At 46.2% G+C, this 20,733-nt stretch overlaps 1 protein-coding gene and 1 non-coding gene across 3 annotated transcripts in view; one reads left to right on the top strand and one right to left on the bottom strand.

Annotated features, from left to right (window-relative positions):
• Window positions 1-20,733, top strand: part of LOC126092243 (rhophilin-2) — a 740,337-nt gene that overhangs the window by 268,653 nt on the left and 450,951 nt on the right. Inside the window, exon 1 of one of the 2 annotated variants that reach the window (XM_049907750.1) lies at window positions 761-820. The exons of the other annotated variant lie outside the window; for it this stretch is intronic. The gene's annotated coding sequence lies outside the window, so the exon portion shown is untranslated. Of the gene's footprint in view, window positions 1-760; window positions 821-20,733 lie in introns of those variants that run through there. 2 annotated transcript variants of the gene reach the window in all.
• On the bottom strand, window positions 18,139-18,213 carry Trnat-ugu (transfer RNA threonine (anticodon UGU)). Its single transcript has one exon. It is a non-coding gene; the product is annotated as a tRNA-Thr (tRNA).

Raw genomic sequence — 20,733 nt, 5'->3', positions numbered from 1 at the left:
GCTGCCTCTTACTCAAACTCTAGATGACTTGGTAGTGTATGGGACGTTAATTGCTAATATTTCTCCCGTCCTTTCAACTTCAGCTGCGTTGTCGATACTTCATGCCGTAGACCCGTAGGAAGTAGTCATTCTTGCGCGATAGTAGTGTTTCTTCCGTGGTTTTCCGTTTTCAGACCATATCACGTGTTTACATTGTCTAGCTGATCCCACCTGCTTCATCGGATTCCCGTCAACTTTCCTCTTTTCTCTTTTCTTTTTTCTTTTTTAAAAATTTTGTCTGTCTTCTTTCTATTTAAGGTATCTTTGTTCTTTCTTCCATGAAAAAGTCTGGAACTGCGTCCGGTTAGATGCCGAAATTAGCATCAAATCAAAAACATGTACTATTCAGTGAGCCGTGAGGTTTGTATTTTTAGCAAGTCTTCGCTAGACATTTACCCGACTAGTGTTGAAGAAGGTTCGTGTTCAGAGATCGTACTTGTTCATAACACGATAAAAAATATCTCTGCTCCTCCGCGCTGCCATTTAATACCCTTGTGCATAAAAAGGCGGCCGTGGCCCGTGTGCGCATAACTCATACTCTGAACACGGCCAGATTACACGGACCGCGTCGCTGTACGCCGTCAGTGGGACACGATGTTGCATCCCGTTACCGGGACGCGGGCGCTTTACTGCGCTGTTGCGCATGCGCGGCCGGCGGGCCAATCGCGCGTGGCGGGAAATGGGCGTCTGTCTCAGCGGCGCGCCAGTTGACTGTCGGCAGTGACGGTGCGCGGATCGCAGGGAGCTTTACGGTCTCAAGTGGACGCGTGCACCGCGCGAGGTGGGTGTGCGCTTCGCGAGCATGAGGATGTGCGAATGAGTGAATGACGTTATGAGATGAATCTGTCAGCGCCCGGCCAGCTCCTTCCACACCTTTTCTCTGCTGTTACAACAGTCTCCCGTTAAAGTGTTTGTTTCTCTAGCTGTGCTTCGAAAGTGAAAGTTTTGTTTGTTTACTCGCTGGCTGGAATGAGAAGCTTCTGTCGGTGTGCATTGGATTCACAACGCTTCCTCAAATGATTTTATATGGAAATGAAAGTTTTTCCAGCTTGTTCGCTGTTTTTCCTTCGTTTTTCACTCCTGTGGAGTAGTCGTTCCAACGCCGTTTCTTCCAAACCGGACGGCCTGTTTACACTTTTTTCGTGGGTAGCGCAAGCGTCTGTGTCACTACTTTGTGGGTTCTTCAGTATTGGCGTAGGAAAAATCTAAAATTTCTTGTGCCTAGACAATGTCGCAGTCATATGAGCTATCTGTTTTTCGATATTAAGTTTTGCTCAGATATACTAAAAGCAGGGATTTGTTTGACATTTTCGCGCCTTCAGTTACACGTATTTGTTCAGTAAATGAAGTTTTGCTGAAGACTACGTACTACAATATATATATATTTCAAATTAGTAAGAAAGCTCCTTGAGTCGCTTCTGTGACTGAAACATATCTGCAAAATACTATTTTTTACTTCGAAAAGTGTTGAACGTTCATTTATGATGGTTGAAATAATATGCAAAACTGTTAAGACATCCAGATGGTGTTGAAGGAAAGGGCGCGCACTGACTAACCATTATGTAAAATATACAGGGAGTACATACGATATTTACGTGTTACTTTAATCCGTTGAAAGGTTGCTCAGTTTTCCAGCTTTGAAGTTGACACTGTAATTGAAATAATGTATCAACTTAGCAACCGTGTTTGAAGATATCCTCACGAGGTAACACTCATCCAATCCAATAATGACACCGCCTAAAGCCATTCTCAAATGGTGTATGATTAAAGAGTGCACTCGGAACGCTGTAACGGAGATTTGAAAGAACTTTAGCAGAGCTTATTTTTGTTGTATGAATTGTGAAATTACTCGTTGCCAACATTCATAACAACAAAACAGTATAGTTTCAAAGTACGATGGTTACACCTCAGTCCCGTGTAGCTAATTGTGGTGGAATAGCTTGAACATAACGAGGTTGCGTGGTTAAGGCACTATGCTTGCGTTTGGGAGGAGACCAATTCCATCCTAGTCAACGTTTTTCCGAGGTTTAAACTTCTGTCGCCCAGAGCTGTAACGATTAACTCTGTGAAGTCATTACGGGTTTCTTCCTCTATCATTTCTCCTACTAAGCGTCTATTCAGTGTTCAATGACCTTCCCATTGCCAACGACGTGTTATATCTGATATTTTTTCTCTCTCCAAAGCTTAAGCACAGAAAAGTGCGGGGTGTTTGTGTTAAAATGTCGATAGGCGGTAGTGCTACGAAATCCAGCCTTGAGCTGAGACACTCTGAGGTAATGTGCGTTTCAAAATTGCTCTTAAAACCTTACCGCCTTGAGTGTGTTTGTACACGAATCGCTGTACACGACAGTAAAGAAAAATTGGGTCGTTGTCTATAAGGTGTCCTATTTAAGGAATTGTTGGTCGCTATAAAGTCAGAAGCCGCAAGCCCATGTAAAAGTCCCGTTCCCTGCGACAAAAATCGCGTGTTGCCGGATCTTTGTGTCATTGCTGCAGCTAGATTGACTATCTAGCCGGCAAGAGGGCGCCAGCTGAAAGCCGCACCGATGTTTTTTTATGTGCTTTGCAGTTCCGTCCCTCTAAGGATTTAATGCCTGTGTCATGTGTGTGCTATTTGACGGAGAGAGCGCTGTCTGGCGTGACAGGGCAATATCTGCAGTTCCGGCTTCAGCATTCCACATTTGATTGGACTTCGCGGTCCATTGTCAGTGATAAATACTTTTTTTTGTGAAACTGTTTTAGATCGTTCTGCTTTCAGTGTATAAATATCAGTGATTAAGTGTTGTTGTTAAGAGTTTACGAATGAGCTCTTTCATAAAACAGCGAGGAACAGTGAACAGTCTTCTCCCCGAGGTTATAGGAAGTTCGCGATCTGCTCTTCTGCTTTGGCCAGTGATGTCACTGTCATACATCGAGGTGACAGTCTGATCTGTAGCGTAGCCCGAGGTGTAGGCCCGGGTGGAATGTTGAAGTTTCTCAATCCAACAAATGTATCATTACTATATTCTTTACATAATTTCTCATCCCATTGTTACATTCACGTCCTCACCGAAAACCATTGTTCTCCAGTTGTGGTCTGATATTTTCAGTTTTTTATTGGGTTTGATGGCATTAGTAGCAAGAACGTCACCACCAAAAACAGTGTACCCGCAAGCGCCAGGATACTTACATAAAATAGGCCACATTTTATGACGTCATAGTCGCCATAGTAGTGATGTAGTGGTGACGATTAAATGCTCAAGCTGATTCTATCATATTTTTCACTATATCCGTTGTTGTGGGGCGAAAAAGCCACTGAGTTAGTAACGTTGTGCAAACTCGTAGTTGTCAGTCAATGAAACATATCATCCCTTTTATTTATAAATCTTAATCTGTTTACACATCCAATGTAGTCAAGAATTCTAGAGTCATTCGTCAGTTTTTCTGTAGCCTTTGTTTAAATTAAGACATGCAAATCAGTATGTCAGTGGTAGAAGGAAGATTGGTAAGAAATTTCCTCTGTTTAAATTCACTCGAAATGTGACATAGATTAGCCTGTCCATCGTTCATAACGGTTACGTTAGTCTGTGGTACGATTCCTTCACAGATGACCTTGTGCGTCGGTCACTGAAGAAAATTAGTTTTATTTTCCGTTTCGGTCATTGTTGCAAGTCGTCTTCTACATTTTTCTACATGTCACGTCGGTGATTGGAGATTCGAAGAGTAGCTGTGTCTTTTCAGTGACGGTAATCCGTGTGCAGGTTGAATCGTTACGGTAATCCGTGTGTAGGTTGAAACGTTGTTTTGTGTTGTTGCTGGTCACGACAGCAAAAGAGGAGGGTGGGTAGCCTCATGGAGTAGCACCAAGCACATAGCGGGATTGGGCTTCCACTTTCCCCATCGATGTTGTTACGTGCCATGACCACGAGGTGGTTAGGACAATAGCACTATGTTTGGCGATTAGTATCTTCGCCCGTTACCTTTCTTCCCGTTCCGACCACGTAATAAGTTTATTTAGTTTTTTAATTCGGTGAGAACAGGTATCATTGTAGTCAAGCTACACTGAGTCAACGTCGGTTACGGAACTGGATACCGGAATATTTAAGCTGTATGGTGGTGGCCAATCTGTGTTGTGTTAGCAGCCAGAAGAAGAATGTCACATCCCATTATAATGAAACAGCTTTATTATCTATGGAGAGCACTCCGCTTGACACAGAAGCAGATGTCACTTACAAGGGAAACTGTCCATCACATCTCCCTCAGATTTAGTGGTAAGTGGGCAGCCCATAGAAAACTGAACGCAGATCGAACACGGAAACAGGAGGTGTAATAAACTGAAAAAGAAGCAAAACAGAAACAGTGAACGTTCCAAGCTGAACATTTGCAGTATCGAGCGAATTTAGATAGCCACGCAATCGTGGTTATGTGGTCACGATGTTCAAGTGCGGAGGGGGAGACGAGTGTTCTGATCTCTCTGGTGCCTTACTTTCTTTTCCCAGAAAATAATGAACTGTCCGTCCTGTCACTGACGTGTTTGTTCGCTGTATTTAAATTTGTGTCGTGGTGTAACGTCCGATTGCAACAGCGTGGTGTAACGAAGGGACCTCCAGACGCCCATACATCATCTTTGTTCTACAAAAGTACCACGTTGTATGACTCTTGCGTTCCGTTTAGGAAGTTTTGACTCATGAATTTTAACATAGTTCACAGCCGTTAGTTTTCATGTCTGTGAGAGGTCTACGCGGCATCTCGCCTTCTTACACTATTCATCACATTTACTTAAGACTGTAATATATTTCTACAACATTCCCCATATTCTATAACCAATGTCTAGTATGACGATTGCCTAGACGACAGAAGAACAGGTACTTCAATGATCGGGAGGTTTGAACACGGATCTTCCGCCTTGCAGTCCAACACCATGACCACATTTGTAGTTCACTAGATGTTGCATATCTTGAGCTTGGGTCGTGCGCTTTCTATTTTGCTTCTTTTTTCACAGTTCAGTACATCTCCTTCCTGTTTTCATTCTTTATCGGTGTTCCATTTTTGATGCTCTAGCCATTGGACTGTTCCGCCACCAGACTTGACAGGGTGCGGTGGGCAGTTTCCTTTATCATACACTGGTCCAAAGAGATTATACAGATTCTAACGCGATCCATATTTCTGTGTGAGCAGGATTGTGCAGGACGTGGAACCCAAGTTTCATTGCTGTAACACATGGGCCACGCCGGAAATACCGGTTGAAACCTGAAAAATCTCAGCTAGTAAAAAAAAAAACCCGGCTAGTAAAAAAAAGCGTTTACTGTTCTAAACGACTGGAGAATTCAGTCGTGTGTGATAGAGGTTCTGATAACAATGAGGGACTTAAGTCGAAATCTATGATTTTTAAGTCTGTCATTGCTTTCGCAGTGAACCTCGTCATAATCAAGATTTTGCAGATGACAAGCGCTGGAAGTATTGACATTTATACTCGACGTGTTAATATTTTGTATAAACAATTTCTCCCTGCGCTGTCCAGTCACCTAGTTCGCTGCACCTGAGTTCTATCACATGAAAAAAAGGAACTAATTTGACAAATGTAAAGTAGTTGGACTACGGCCAAAGCTTTCCCTTTTTTCAGCATTATCAGTTTGTTTTCTGTATTAGCGTTCCTAAGTTCAATCGCATCCGTTTGACCGGAAAGAGGTTATTAGAGACTGAGGACAAGCTGGGATATGGTCATCGCTTGTGGTAACAAAATCCACCGTGATCTATTCAAAGGAACCATCCCAGCAGTCGCGTGATGTAACAAAAGCCATATGACATTGTTGGGAGTGGTTGTTCAACCGCTTAATCAACACCCCTTTATCCTCACACGCGATGGCCCTTTTCCGTGTGGTGTGTGAGAATTATGTATGTCTGCTGGGTATAGGTGACTGACGGAAGTGTGTTGTTTCATGCATGTACTGAAAGGGATTAGAGAACAGAGGATGGAGCGCATAACGTACTCTCCGAATAACGCCAAGGGTGCTGCCTGTTTTAAACTCCCCTCCAGTGGAGGTTTTGCTTACCAGACTGCGCATCGGGCATAGCCCCTTTCACATATGGCTTCCTCCTCCGAGGAGAGGATCCACCTTTCTGTTAATTATGTGGCGTGCCTCTTTCAGTTCAGCATATTGTGGCTACGTGTGTCCTGTATACTGATAATAGGGCAGCCCTTGGTCTTGCTGGAGATCTGCCCACCGTCCTCGCAGATACCGATACCAGTGTTAAGAGTGGTGAAATTTTGTGAACTACTATCAGGCGTCATCCCTAAACTGGTGGAGAAGGGTGGCGGATTTCAGTACGTTATAAACTGCTCTGCATGTGGGGACAGCCTTCGTCCCCACCCATGTTGACTTTCCGTCAGGGCGCTGACCACCGTGATGTCGAGCGCCCCCTAAACCCAACTCATCATCATCCCCTCCAGTGGGCGGATCAAGTGTCGCATACCCTCTTGCTTGATACACTGCGGACTGGTTTGGAATTTAATCGGAGGCAATGTCCGTTGATGGGCAACTTCAAAACACCGCTTCTTACTCTTGCTGCTTAAGTAATGGCGGTGAAAATTTCTTCAGACATCAGGATTCGCGCAATGTAATGTAGGGGAAACTGTGGGGAAACGGTAATGTGGATGGCTAGTTGAATCCCGGTGGATACGAAGGAAAGCAAGATCAGATTTTGGTCGATGACGATGTTATTAGAAGCGGAGAGCAAGTTTGTATTGGGGTCGGAAACTGCCGTGTCCTTCTCATAGGAACAAGCCCAGCATTCGCCGTCAAAGATTTCAGACATACCATTGAAAAGGTAAATACAGGTGGCCGGAAAGAGCATTTGAACCGGTGTCCACTCGAATGCGAGTACAGTGTCTGACCACTGTGTCACCTTGGTCTGTTCCCAAATTCGTCATTCATTTGAAGTAACTTCTTTACCATCTGCTTGTGTGTCTCGCGAAAACTGACGTGTCTCGAATTTTCTCCTAATTAAGTGAACACGATCGTTGATGCCTCTATTAGGAGGCGATACGAGGTAGAGAGAGAAGCGAAACGGACGTGAGTCAAGTCTGAGGCAGCCGATTCCGTCACAGAGTACGTTAAGATTTTCCCTTTTCTACTGTAGTGCAGTTGGTGGTGAAACGGGCACTGAAATATCCTGGAAATCGACCCGCATGTTTCCGAACTCTTTCTCGCTACTGCCTGCACGAGTGCGGGCTCACGGAGAAGCCGTTTCCCCCTCTGCGTGGCGTTGAGCAATGTCTTAATGACGCACTGCCATTCTAGACGCATTACCACTCACCTCGCGGCTCCAGTTCCACGTAGGCGTTCCGTTTCGGAAGCGACCGCGAAGTGTTTCAGCAGTGCCTCCGAGAAAACGACCTCGACAGGTGAGAAGGTCGCAGTCTGAACAAACAGCCGTGGTCGTGCCAGCGGAGGTCGCGCGTGGTGGTACTTACCTCCGTATCGGTTAAGGAGGCTGCATCCAGTGGGTGGACGCTAAACACTCGCTCAAATACTTACGTATTTGGGATGCCTGAAAAATTACAATTTGTGATACGCATTATTTCCTTTAGCTGTGTAGTATACTGTTCAGCTTTCATTTATTGCATGGTTTTCTAAAACAATCAGATATATTAGCATAGAAAGTGACTGTCCCTCTGTATGCCGAGTTTGTACGACTGGAACACACTGTTTAGAATTCTAGTTATCACTGGTTAAATACAGGGCGAAACAGATATCTAGGACCTGCACAGGAACCAAAATGCAGTTAGTCGAAGGACATGCAAGGGTGGCAGTAATTGAAAAGAGTGAGACAGATTTGTATCATATCCCCTATGTTGGTTGTTCAATTTGTACCTTTCGGAATTTTACTTTGTGACGCGATTCAGGTCTTCATAGCAAATCGAACTAAACACGTCGTTCATAGCGGAACGAAATCGTGCTATCTAAAAGTAAATTCGGGAGTAGGCCTTTAATGTTCATGATACACATCAACGGTCTATGGCATGACATTTAAGCAGCATAAAGTTGTTCATTTATGATGTTGTTGAATATAGAAAAGCTCCAACAGCATAACGAAAAGACTTGAGGAACTCAACGTTTGCTACAGGAATCTGCAGTTGACAGCGTAAATAAATGAAATGCATTTCTATAAATAGGTGTCAAGTAAGACAGAAAGCTAAGTACGGAAAAATAAGTTTCCAGGACGAGGTTCGGTGGAAGAATGGCAAGGAAAAGTAATTCAACTGCGAAATAAGTGCCTAACACAACACTCGTTAGACTAAATCTTTGGGTATTGCCCATTAGTCTGCGACCCTTACCGCTAGGATTGAAAGAGAAGACACGAACAAGGGCGCCTTGTTTCGTCCCGATTTCGTTTAGTAACTGAGTGTGTGTGTGTGTTTCCGAGCTAGTCGTGAAAATTCAAACATTAAGAGAGAGCTCTTGCGTAAGGCGGAGATTTGGTGGTAACATCCGGAAAGCGTAGTATCCAAGAAAATTCGGGTGACATCAGACTTTCTTCCACGTACATCACATGAAATGACAACGACCGGAAAGGCAGTGACTGTGGTTGTTCCTACGCCCTTTCGCGAATGGAACAGGAAAGGAAGGGGGGGATGGAGGAGAAATCATAAACATCAGAAGTAACCATACTTTAGTGAACGGCGGCTGCGACTAATCACATACCTTCAGTCTAGCAGTATTTCCTTTTTTGTGTTGATTAAATAGTTGTTAATAGAACTACCCCTCCCCCACCCCCACTGCCGATTATTGAGACACTTGAATTCCCATGTATAACGCAAACAAAAAATAATTAAAACGCTTTATTTGATCCTGAACTACGGATGAACAACGACCCCTTATTTAGTTAGCGAAAACTGTTCTGTGGGGCTGTAAGCGAAAAAGCTTAGAAAAGATTCGAAACTGCGTTAAACATTTGTTGGAAACAACTAAAAGCGCTCATTGTCAAACACTGGATGAATACAGTGCGCGTAATTTGTGATCTGTTCTAAGAAAAGCCAGTTTTCACTTATCTCAGTGTTTATGCTATATCTCTCGAACTGTGTGCGGGTGCATTTGGCGGTATATGCGAATACTGCCTGCAGATATGTTGCGAATAGTTAGTAATAAAGAAGTGATAAATTAGCTGCCTAAGCCTGGTGTTGAAGCTCTACTGCACGAACAAAAATGTAGCAAACGAAAATTTTTTTCTTTCCTTATTTTGTGGGGGTCAGAGGGAAGGGCGAGAGCGAGAAAAAAGTTCGAAAATGGCTGAAATTACAGGGGTTGGACAAAAACATGGGAACACAGCGAGAAACTCATGCTTCAACATACATGGGGATGCTAGCCAAAGCTGCAGGGTGCGCTGTTGTATTTGATCACGAATGGCATCTGTGAAATGTCCTCAATACGTTGCAAGTGTCTTTCGTCAGAAAGTTGCATGATCTGCTAATTCACAACGCGGACGGAAGTGTCTGTTGGGTGATTGTGACGACAAATAAGAGGATGGCAGTTGCAAAAGTCACTGCAGAACTGAATGCCGCGTTCGCGCAACTGTCACCATCAAAGTAATGCAAAAGAAGCACCATATGCTGCGAATTGTAGGGCTAGCTGGAATTCCCGTAGCACTCATCAGCGATGTAAATGCCCGTAACAGGAAAAAATGCTGCCGAAGCCATAAAACCTGGACAACTGCGCAATGGAAGAGTCATTTGGTCGGATGAGTTCCACAACATTTCCAATTACTGGCCATGGTTAACATCCCAAGAGTGAAACGTGGCAGGGTTTCGGTGACAGTTTGGGCAGTCATATCGTGGTATTCCACAAACCACACGATAATCCTGCAAGGTCATATTATGGAAAAGGGTTATGTGACAGTTTTAGTAGATCATGTCCATCCTAGGATAAAATATTTGTTCCCCCACGGTCATGCTAGGTTCAAAGACGACAGGGCCCCTGTTAACAAAGTTCGCGTTGTCCACGACAGGTTTTGTGAGTATGGGGATGAATTTCCCATCCTCCTTGGCTACGACAGCAGCAGATCTCAGAATTATCGAACGTTTGACGTCCACTTTGGAAAAAAGGGTGCATGTCGCTATCCATTTCCATCACCATTACCTGAACTTGATAAGATTTTGCAAGGAGACTGGTATAAGATAATTCAGGATCAAAACCCCCAAATCCCTACTAACATAAGTAAAAAACCCAGTACCCAATCCTAGATAAACCCAGGAAAACAAAAACACTTCTCTCTAACCATAGGACCACACAAAAACAGCTACACTACTGGCCATTAAAATTGCTACACCATGACGATGACGTGCTACAGACGCGAAATTTAACCGACAGGAAGAAGATGCTGTGATAAGCAAATGATTAGCTTTTCAGAGTAGTCACAAAAGGTTGGCGCCGGTGGCGACACCTGCAACGTGCTGACATGATGAAAGTTTCCAACCGATTTCTCATACACAAGCAGCAGTTGACCGGCGTTGCCTGGTGAAACTTGTTGTGATGCCTCGTGTAAGGAGGAGAAATGCTTGCCATCACGTTTCGAACTTTGATAAAGGTTGGATTGTAGCCTATCGCGATTGCGGTTTATCGTATCGCGACATTGCTGTTTGATTTGGTCGAGATCCAATAACTGTTAGCAGAACATGCAATCAGTGGGTTCAGGAGGGTAATACGGAACGCCGTGCTGGATCCCAACGGTCTCGTATCACTAGCAGTCGAGATGACAGGCATCTTATCGGCATGGCTGTAACGGATCGTGCAGCCACGTCTCGATGTCTGAGTCGACAGATGGGGACGTTTGCAAGACAACAACCATCTGCACGAACAGTTCGACGACGTTTGCAGCAGCATGGGCTATCAGCTCGGAGACCATGGCTGCGGTTACCCTTGACGCTGCATCACAGACAGGAGCTCCTGCGGTGGTGTACTCAACGACGAACCTGGGTGCACGAATGGCAAAACGTCATTTTTTCGGATGAATGCAGGTTCTGTTTACAGCATCATGATAGTCGCATCCGTGTTTGGCGACATCGCGGTGAACGCACATTGGAAGCGTGTATTCGTCATCGCCAAACTGGAGTATCACCCGGCGTGGTGGTATGGGGTGCCATTGGTTACACGTCTCTGTCACCTCTTGTTGGCAGTGACGGCACTTTGAACAGTGGACGTTACATTTCAGATGTGTTACGACCGGTGGCTCTACCCTTCATTGGATCCCTGCGAAACCCTACATTTCAGCAGGATGATGCACGGCCGCATGTTGCAAGTCCTTTACGGGCCTTTCTGGATACAGAAAATGTTCGGCTACTGCCCTGGTCAGCACAGTCTCCAGATCTCTGACCAACTGAAAACGTCTGGTCAATGGTGGCCGAGCAACTGGCTCGTCACAATACGCCAGTCACTACTCTTAATGAACTGTGGTATCGTGTTGAAGCTGCATGGGCAGCTGTACCTGTACAGGCCATCCAAGCTCTGTTTGACTCAATGCCCAGGCGTATCAAGGCCGTTATTACGGCCAGAGGTGGTTGTTCTGGGTACTGACTTCTCAGTATCTATGCACCCAAATTGTGTGAAAATGTAATGACATGTCAGTTCTAGTATAATATATGTGTCCAATGAATATCCGTTTATCTTCATTTCTTCTTGCTGTAGCAATTTTAATGGCCAGTAGCGTATGTTCCTCACCCTCCTCTCCAAAAGGCAGAAGTAAATGTCGCTAAGACAAAACACTTCACCAACTGAGACGCAGTTGTTGGGATGCGGAAACGGGGCGATTTATTGGACGTCCGAAAGGGCGCAATCGTTAGCGTTCGAGCCAAGGAAAGAACCATTTCCGAAACGGCCTAGTCTGTAAACTGTCGCGTGCTCACCGTGATTAAACTATACGGTGCATGGCAAAATGGCGCTATCCAAAACCAGCGCCGAGGGAACTGTGGTGCTCCAGGGGCCATAGATGACAGGGGTGAAAAAAGGCTGCGATAATGTGTACGGGCGAATAGACGTGCAACTGTTGAACTTACCGCCCAGATGAACCAAGGGCCTACCAACAGTGTTAATTCAGCGACCGTTCGGCGAACGTTGCTGTGTGTGGGCCTCCACAGGTGGCACCTGGTTGATGTACCCTTGCTGACTGCAGTTAATCGCTGACGAAGGGTGGAATTTGCACTCCAGTACCGCAAATGGACGTCCCCTGAGTAGTGACAGGCGGCCTTTTCAGATAAATATTTATGATCCATTGAACAGATGGCTGTTGGTGTGTATGGCCTGAAACGTCTGAGAGGAAACGCCCTGCAACAATCGTCGTAAGGGTCCATGGCGGATGAGGGATCGTTGTCTGGGAAATGTTTCTTGTCATTTCCCTTGTGATTTCGTCATTCTTAAAGGCACAACGTATCTATCCTTGTGGACTATATTCAAGCTTTCGGCAGGCGGTCGCATTAATCTGACTGGACGGTATACGAGGGTGTTTTGGTAAGTCTGGTAAACTTCCGTGAGAGAATAGAACATATTTCGTTGTTAACAGCCGTCTGAATAGGTCATTGTGACGACTGCAATAGAAAATGGAGAAAAGTGTTTTGTCCTGTTAAACATCTCTATATGTAGAATTGGACTTCCGCATAAGTAAAAACAGAACTGGATGAAGTTCACATGCTTACTGCACAATCGTTGAGGACGATTTACTTTTGGTTTAATGTATTTAAATGTTATCGGACAAGCACCGAAGACGAAGCGCGTTCCGGCCGTCCGATTGAGGTCACCACAAAGGAGACTGCTGAGACTGTGGACATCTCAACTGAGCGAGTGCGTAGTATCCTGCACGGAGAATTTGCTATGAAGATGTGCGGACTGATGACCTCAGATGTTACGTCTCATAGTGCTCAGAGGCATTTTTGAAGCTGTGCGAGAGATTGCTCACAGTCGATCAAAAGCGCATGCTTCACATTCAACACAATCTCTTGCGATGTTCAGTCGCAATGCGCAAGCCTTTGTGCGCCGATTTGTAACTTTTGATGAAACCTGGGTCCACCAGAGTCAAAGCGGCAATCAAAACAATGGACAAAGACTGGGGAAATTGCGCCGAAAAAGGCACAGGCCATTTTTGTCAGCTAGTTAAGGCGATGGCCACCTGTTCTCTGGGATTCCTACGGAATAATCCTCATAGATTGCATGGAAAAAGGCGGAACCATAACTGGAGCCTATTATGCTTCATTGTTGGATCGTCTGAAACTTGCGTTGGCTTAAAAACACCAAGGCTAGCATGCAAAAAAGTACAGTTTCATCAGGATATAGCCCTGTCCCATACATCAGCTAAACAATGGCGAAAGTACATGAATTAGGCTTTGAATTCATGCCTAGTCCACCCTGTTCAACAGACGTACATCCACATCTATACTCCACAAGCCACCCAGCGGTGTGTGGCGGAGGGCACTTTACGTGCCACTGTCATTACCTCCCTTTCCTGTTCGTCGCGTATCGTTCGCGGGAAGAACGACTGTCTGAAAGCCTCCGTGCGCGCTCGAATCTCTCTAATTTTACATTCGCTATCTACTCGGGAGGTATAAGTAGGGGGAAGCAATATATTCGATACCTCATCCACAAACGCACCCTCTCGAAACCTGGACAGCAAGTTACACCGCGATGCAGAGCGCCTCTCTTGCAGAGTCTGCCACTTGAATTTGCTAAACATCTCCGTGACGCTATCACGCTTACCAAATAACCCTGTGGCGAAACGCGCCGCTCTTCTTTGGAGCTTCTCTATCTCCTCTGACAACGCGACCTGGTACGGATCCCACACTAATAACAAATACTCGAGTATAGGTCGAACGAATGTTTCGTAAGCCACCTCCTTTGTTGATGGACTACATTTTCTAAGGACTCTCCCAATGAATCTCAACCTGCCACCCGCCTTACCAACCATTTAATATGATCATTCCACTTCAAATCGTTCCGTACGCATACTCCCAGATATTTTACAGAAGTAACTGCTACCAGTGTTTGTTCCGCTATCATATAATCATACAGTGAAGGATCCCTCTTTCTATGTATTCGCAATACATTACATTTGTCTGTGTTCAGGGTCAGTTGCCACTCCCTGCACCAAGTGCCTATCCGCTGCAGATCTTCCTGCATTTCGCTGCAATTTTCTAATGCTGCAACTTCTCTGTATACTACAGCATCATCCGCGAAAAGCCGCGTGGAACTTCCGACACTATCTACTAGGTCATTTATATATATTGTGAAAAGCAGTGGTCCCATAACACTCTCCTGTGGCATGCCAGAGATGATTTTTGTCTGTAGACGTCTCTCCATTGAGAACAACGTGCTGTGTTCTGTTTGCTAAAAACTCTTCAATCCCAGCCACATAGCTGCTCTGATATTCCGTAGGCTCTTACTTTGTTTCTCAGGCGACAGTGCGGAACTGTATCGAACGCCTTCCGGAAGTAAAGGAAAATGGCATCTACCTGGGAGCCTGTATCTAATATTTTCTGGGTCTCATGAACAAATAAAGCGAGTTGGGTCTCTCACGATTGCTGTTTCCGGAATCCATGTTGATTCCTACAGAGTAGATTCTGGGTTTCCAGAAATGACGTGATACGCGAGCGAAACTCATGTTCTAAAATTCTACAACAGATCGATGTCAGAGACATAGGCCTATAGTTTCGGGCATCTGCTCGACGACCTTTCTTGAAAACTGGGACTACCCGTGCTCTTTTCCAATCATTTGGAACCTTCCGTTCCTCTAGATACTTGCGGTACACGGCTGTTCGAAGGGGGCAAGATCTTTCGCATACTCTGTAGAATCGAATATCCCGTCAGGTCCAGTGGACTTTCTCTGTTGAGTGATTTCAGTTGCTTTCAATTCTTTGGACACTTATTTCGATGTCAGCCATTTTTTCGTTTGTGCGAGGATGTAGAGAACGAACTGCAGTGCGGTCTTCCTCTGTGAAACAGCTTTGGAAAAAGGTGTTTAGTCTCAGGTGACTTCTTTCTGCTCCCTAACACGAAACTTGGGCTTCTTGGGAAAAAGGTTTGATTAAATGAGAAACTGATGGGAGGACCGTTGGGTTAAATGTATATCCCTCAAAAACATTTTTCTTGCTTTTGTACCAGACTTACCAAACAACCCTCGTAGGTTTGGTGATCTCCACTAATTGATTGTGGGATGAAGGAAGCGGCGTGCGCGCGGGGTGGGAATCGGCCTTAGCACGCGCCAGACTTGCTCTCCCGCCCGGTCCCAGGGGATGGCGGGCAGCGCCGGCTGCAGGGCCCGTTAAGTGACCCATTCCCTGCAGTCGCGTCCAACTGGGCGCCGGCCTGCCAGGCTCAGCCGGGGCCGATCGCCGCCGCATACATGAATGTAAATCGGCGCATTCCCGCCTTAATCGTCCTTGTAACGCCGTGTTACCCAGGGTCGTCTGCCGGCTTTAAACCGCGCCTCCGTATACTGCGCTCGCCGCTTGTAAAAGTCTCTAATTACACCGGCTTGCATATTCATCTTACCCCGCGCACTGGACGTGGAGATTACAAATTTGTAAAAACGGGAAACGTGAAATATAAATAGTTAGGGTAGTTCACCTTATTCATGTCATACTGTGGCTTTTATGTGTTGTTTAGTCCCGCACTGACATGTTTGTCAACTAGCACTTGCATCCATAATCCAGCTTGTGAAATGGAAATGTCGTTTTATATAGTTAATTTGCTTGACATTATACTTACCTGCGTATACATGGTGTCTGAAAAAGAACTCTCTAGTTTCAGTATGTCCTATTTCTTTATAGTGTTTTCGATTGCGTTGTAAAATGCTTAGGAACGTCTCTAAATTGTTTCACAGCCATTTAAAATACGCCTGGATTCACGCAAGAAGGCAGTAAGTTTCAGCACGTGTGCTGAATAACTCCTGTCGCAAGACAGTTCATCGGGGCAGGTTACGAAGTGCATGTACCTACAAACGTTCTATACAACGAAGTAACTTGGGTAACTGGTCACACGCTGCGCTGCGCCTCTTCTTCCATCCACCCCCCCCCCCTCCACCTTTGCCAACCTCTATAAACCCCCCCCCCCCATGCTTTCTAGCCTTGTTAGGGTCGTATTATTAAACGTGTCAATAAAGTAAAATGGGAAATGTACGTATCTCCTGTAACTGTTGAGTATTTTAGGCAACAGTAGGGTAGATCTAGACAAAGTGGCCAGGCTAAGGTATTCATATCTCTCAAGCTGAAGACCGATAGACGGAAATGCATAGAAATTATTGATTATGATTTGCAGCTACTGAAGTGTAGTATCGAGTAGTTTACTTTAGGATCAGATTAACAACTTCAACCCGGCCGGAGTGGCCGACCGGTTCTAGGCCCTACAGTCTGAAACCGCACGACCGCTACGGTCGCAGGTTTGAATCCTGCCTCGGGCATGGATGTGTGTGATGTCCTTAGGTTAGTTAGGTTTAGGTAGATCTAAGTCTAGGGGACTGATGACCTCAGAAGTTAAGTCCCATAGTGCTCAGAGCCATTTGAACTTAACGAAACAATCGCTGAGAGGAAAAAAAGGAAAAACGCTCACATTGACGTGTGGTCGGAAGTGGGTTCCATTGGAGGTACAATCACGTGAATGTGGAGAGAAAGATCTTTGTCAGTGACTGCGGTATATCGGCGCCAGGCATGTGGCCCGCCAGCATTGGGTAACCCCGACCGTCAAGAATATTCTCCACTACAAATGCTGCTGTATGTATCACAACATGTGCAAGCCTCATCACCTACGGACGTTACAACGCGGCTACAATTTTGACGTTGGTACGTTTCCCTGGCCAGAAGGGTGTTGAGATTCCTATCATCCATCCAGTTCGCAGATGAGGCTACTATTACGAGAGGCGGTGTTGTCAGCTTTCACTGTGCTTACGTCTGGTTGGTAGGACATATTCTGAGGCATCAAGGGATCACCAATTTAGTATTGGAGGGCAGCGTGGAGGGTAAAAATCGTAGGGGGAGACCAAGAGATGAATACACTAAGCAGATTCAGAAAGATGTAGGTTGCAGTAGGTACTGGGAGATGAAGAAGCTTGCACAGGATAGAGTAGCATGGAGAGCTGCATCAAACCAGTCTCAGGACTGAAGGCCACAACAACAACAACAACAACGTCTGGGCTGTGGACAATCCCCATAGTATAGTGGCAGCGAGCCATCAGCACCAGTTGAGCCTCAATGTGTGGTGTGGGAGTTTTGGTGACCGCCTCGTGGGACCATTCATCCATCCACAACGGCTCACAGCCAAGGCGTATCTGCATTTCCTGTGGGTCACCTGCCCACTCGACTAGAAGACATGCATGTGATGGTGCGAAGGGTGACCTGGCCACCACATGAACGACACAATGTAACCACGGGGCGAGGTGACCGCAATCCCGTCCGCTTGGTTGTAACGGACAGAACTGTCGTGCAGCGTTGACGCCAAGCTGGAGCACCGCAACGGGTGTGGACACGTCTGAGCCCACGATTCGATACAGTCTTCTGCGTGTTTGGACTACTGGCACACGTCATGGCATTGGCTTCCACTGTCCAGAATCCACCAACCCTGGAAACTGCGATGGGCGCATGTACGGCTGCACTGTCGTGCTGAGTGGTAAAATGTAGAGTTTACGAACGAGTCCCTCTGCAACTTGCGCTTCAGTGATGGCAAACGTACACCTCGGACACCTCCGTGGTGAACGCAATAGGGCAGACTATTGTTGAGCGGCACAGCATACAAACGCCAAGTGTGATTGTTTAGGGCGTCACTGCGCATAACACGCGATCTCGCCCCCCCTCAGTCTTGAGGACAATGTGAACCCCTCTCTCTACATCAGGAGATTTTACAGCCCGAGGGAAGGACCTACCTGCCGACCGTTCCACATGCCGTATTTCAGCCGGACAAGGCTTCGCCGCATGTGGCGAGGCATGAGTAAGCGTTCTCGGACGACGACGATTACCAGTGGCTCCCTGATCTGCCCATTAGCCTGACATGTCTTCCATCAACATGTGTAGGATATGAAATGATAATTAAATCAAGACCCTAAGCTGCCGACAGGCGTTGATATAGATCAACGGGGACAGTTGAAAATGTGCGCCCCGACCGGGACTCGAACCCGGGATCTCCTGCTTACACGGCAGACGCTCTATCCATCTGAGCCACCGAGGGCACAGAGGATAGTGCGACTGCAGGGATATATCCCTTGCACACTCCCCGTGAGTCCCACATTCCCAACTTAATGTCTACACACTACATTCGGACATGTCCGAAAGAACAGATACCATCTTCATATAGTTACGGCTAACCGGCAATTGACCTTCTGTGCGGATGCATACGCGTTGCCCGAACTCTTACGAGACCCGGTAAGATCGTCTGCTGCGAGTAATGAGCGTAATGGGCAGGGGCACTCTAAATGTGTGTAGCCATTAAGTTGGGAATGTGGGTCTCACGGGGAGCGTGCAAGGGATAAATCCCTGCAGTCGCACTACCCTCTGTGCCCTCGGTGGCTCACGTGGATAGAGCGTCTGCCATGAAAGCAGGAGATCCGGGTTCGAGTTCCGGTCGAGGCGCACATTTTAAACTGTCCCCGTTGATGTATGTTAATGCTTTCGGCAGCTTAGGGTCTTGATTTAATTAACATTTCATTCTAGAGAGCTGCACGGTCAGGGTTCATATATGTCTAGGATATGATCGGTCGGCACTTATTCGTTCAAGTCTTCCAGCAGCCACAATTGATTCATTGTGAACGCGCCTACAAACCGCGTGGCAGAGTATTTCCCTGAAGCATATTCAGGCGCTCTTTTAATCCATGCCACGACGTTACGCGGCTCTGATTGTAGCACATGGTTGCTCTATTCCGTATTGATTTGCCACGGTCACAGTGCATGTACGGGGTAGTAATGTCCCTAATCGGGGAAATGAATTTCATTGTGATCACATCTCTCGGTCTTGGTATCACTTTTTCCAAACAGTAGTGTAGATGTGGTTTTCGTCCCGTCCAGCAAAACATAACACGTTTTTATTTTTTCTAGGAAGTCCTGAATTCAGTCATGAGTCTGATCCGATACTCGCCAAGCTCGTGTTCTGTTGACTAAGACAGAACTTCACTCTGTTCGGATACCTTTCGGAAGTGAAGGAACACAGCATCTAGAACAGCTGAATAGCAAAGACAACTTCTGAGTTCATAAATGCCTAACTAGATTGTAGATTGAGAGTACAGGAAGCTCTTGACGTGTTGTGGTGTCGAACCTCGGGCAGTAGCTGCGGGCGTATGTGATAGCGGCGGCGGCAGCGACTCCGACCTACTTTGGCTGCGGCAAAGCGGCGGGCTTTCGCAGCTGGGCGCGCTCATTGTGCCGGAGATAAACCAGTAATTGGAGGCGATTGCGGGCGCGACTTTCACGTCAGGCCGCAGTCTGCGTGTGCAGTCACAGCCGACGCCCACGCCGACGGCATCGGGCGCGCTGGTCAGCGCCATAGGCGAGTGGGCGGTGATGGCCCTGGTGCGCTATCGGGATGCGTAATTTAATTATCTGACTCATCTCCTTAGCCATCGTTGTTACCGGGGATCACTGTGGCTGACTCCGCAGGAAGGCACTAACTTTGTGCTCCTGTGCTGAACCACTCCTGTCGCATGACAGTTGATCGTGGCTGGTTACGAAGTGCATATACCTACTAAGAAACGTTCTATAAAACGAAGTAACTTGGGTAACTGGTCACGCACTGCACTGCGCCTCTCCTTCCACCCCCGCCCTCCAATACCCCCACCCCTTCGGCAACCTCTATACCCCCCAGTCTTTCTGGCCTTCTTAGCGTCCTATCATTAAATGTGTCAATAAAGCAAAATGGGAAATGTACGTATCTCCTTTAACTGTTGAGTATTTTAGGCAACAGTGGAGCAGAGCTACACAATGTGACCAGGCTAAGGTATTCATATCTCTCAAGCTGTAGTCAGAAATGCCCAGAAATTAGTGAGTATGATTTGCAACTACTGAAGTGTCGCATCGAGTAGTTTACTTTCGGATCAGATTAACTACTTCAAACAATTCAATTATCTGAGGGCCCAATTAGTTTTAAACCAATAAAATAAGGGTTAAGAAGACTGTTTTAACAGAACTTCTTTTTTATACTATGGGACTCAAGATCTTAGGTCATAAGTCCCCTAGAACTTAGAACTACTTAAACCTAACTAACCTAAGGACATCACACACACCCATGCCCGAGGCAGGATTCGAACCTGCGACCGTAGCAGTCCCGCGGTTCCGGACTGCAGCGCCAGAACCGCTAGACCACCGCGGCCGGCTTAACAGAACTACTTATATTACACTATAAAACATGATTAGAATTAAATATTCACACTTTCCGCAAACAAAAGACAAACCGTGTTCCTCAACTCCCGTACAGAGTTCGTGAACCCACAGGGAGCATAATTCGCACTAAATCCGCAGTACATGCACTCTGTCTTCATGTTTGTTACCAAAAGAAGTCCTTCTACGGTTGCGTTTCCTGTTCGCATTCTTTGCCAGCCGCTGTGGCCAAGCGGTTCTTGGCGTTTCAGTCCGGAGCCGCGCTGCTACTACGGTCGCAGGTTCGAATCCTACCTCGGGCATGGATGTGTTAGGTTTAAGTAGTTCTAAGTCCAGGGGACTGATGACCTCAGATGTTAAGTCCCATAGTGCTTAGAGCCATT

The sequence above is a fragment of the Schistocerca cancellata genome, chromosome 7 (assembly GCF_023864275.1).
Source record: "Schistocerca cancellata isolate TAMUIC-IGC-003103 chromosome 7, iqSchCanc2.1, whole genome shotgun sequence".
NCBI lineage: Eukaryota > Metazoa > Arthropoda > Insecta > Orthoptera > Acrididae > Schistocerca > Schistocerca cancellata.
Note: the sequence above shows the minus strand (reverse complement) of the source record. Positions and strands in the feature narration are given on the sequence as shown.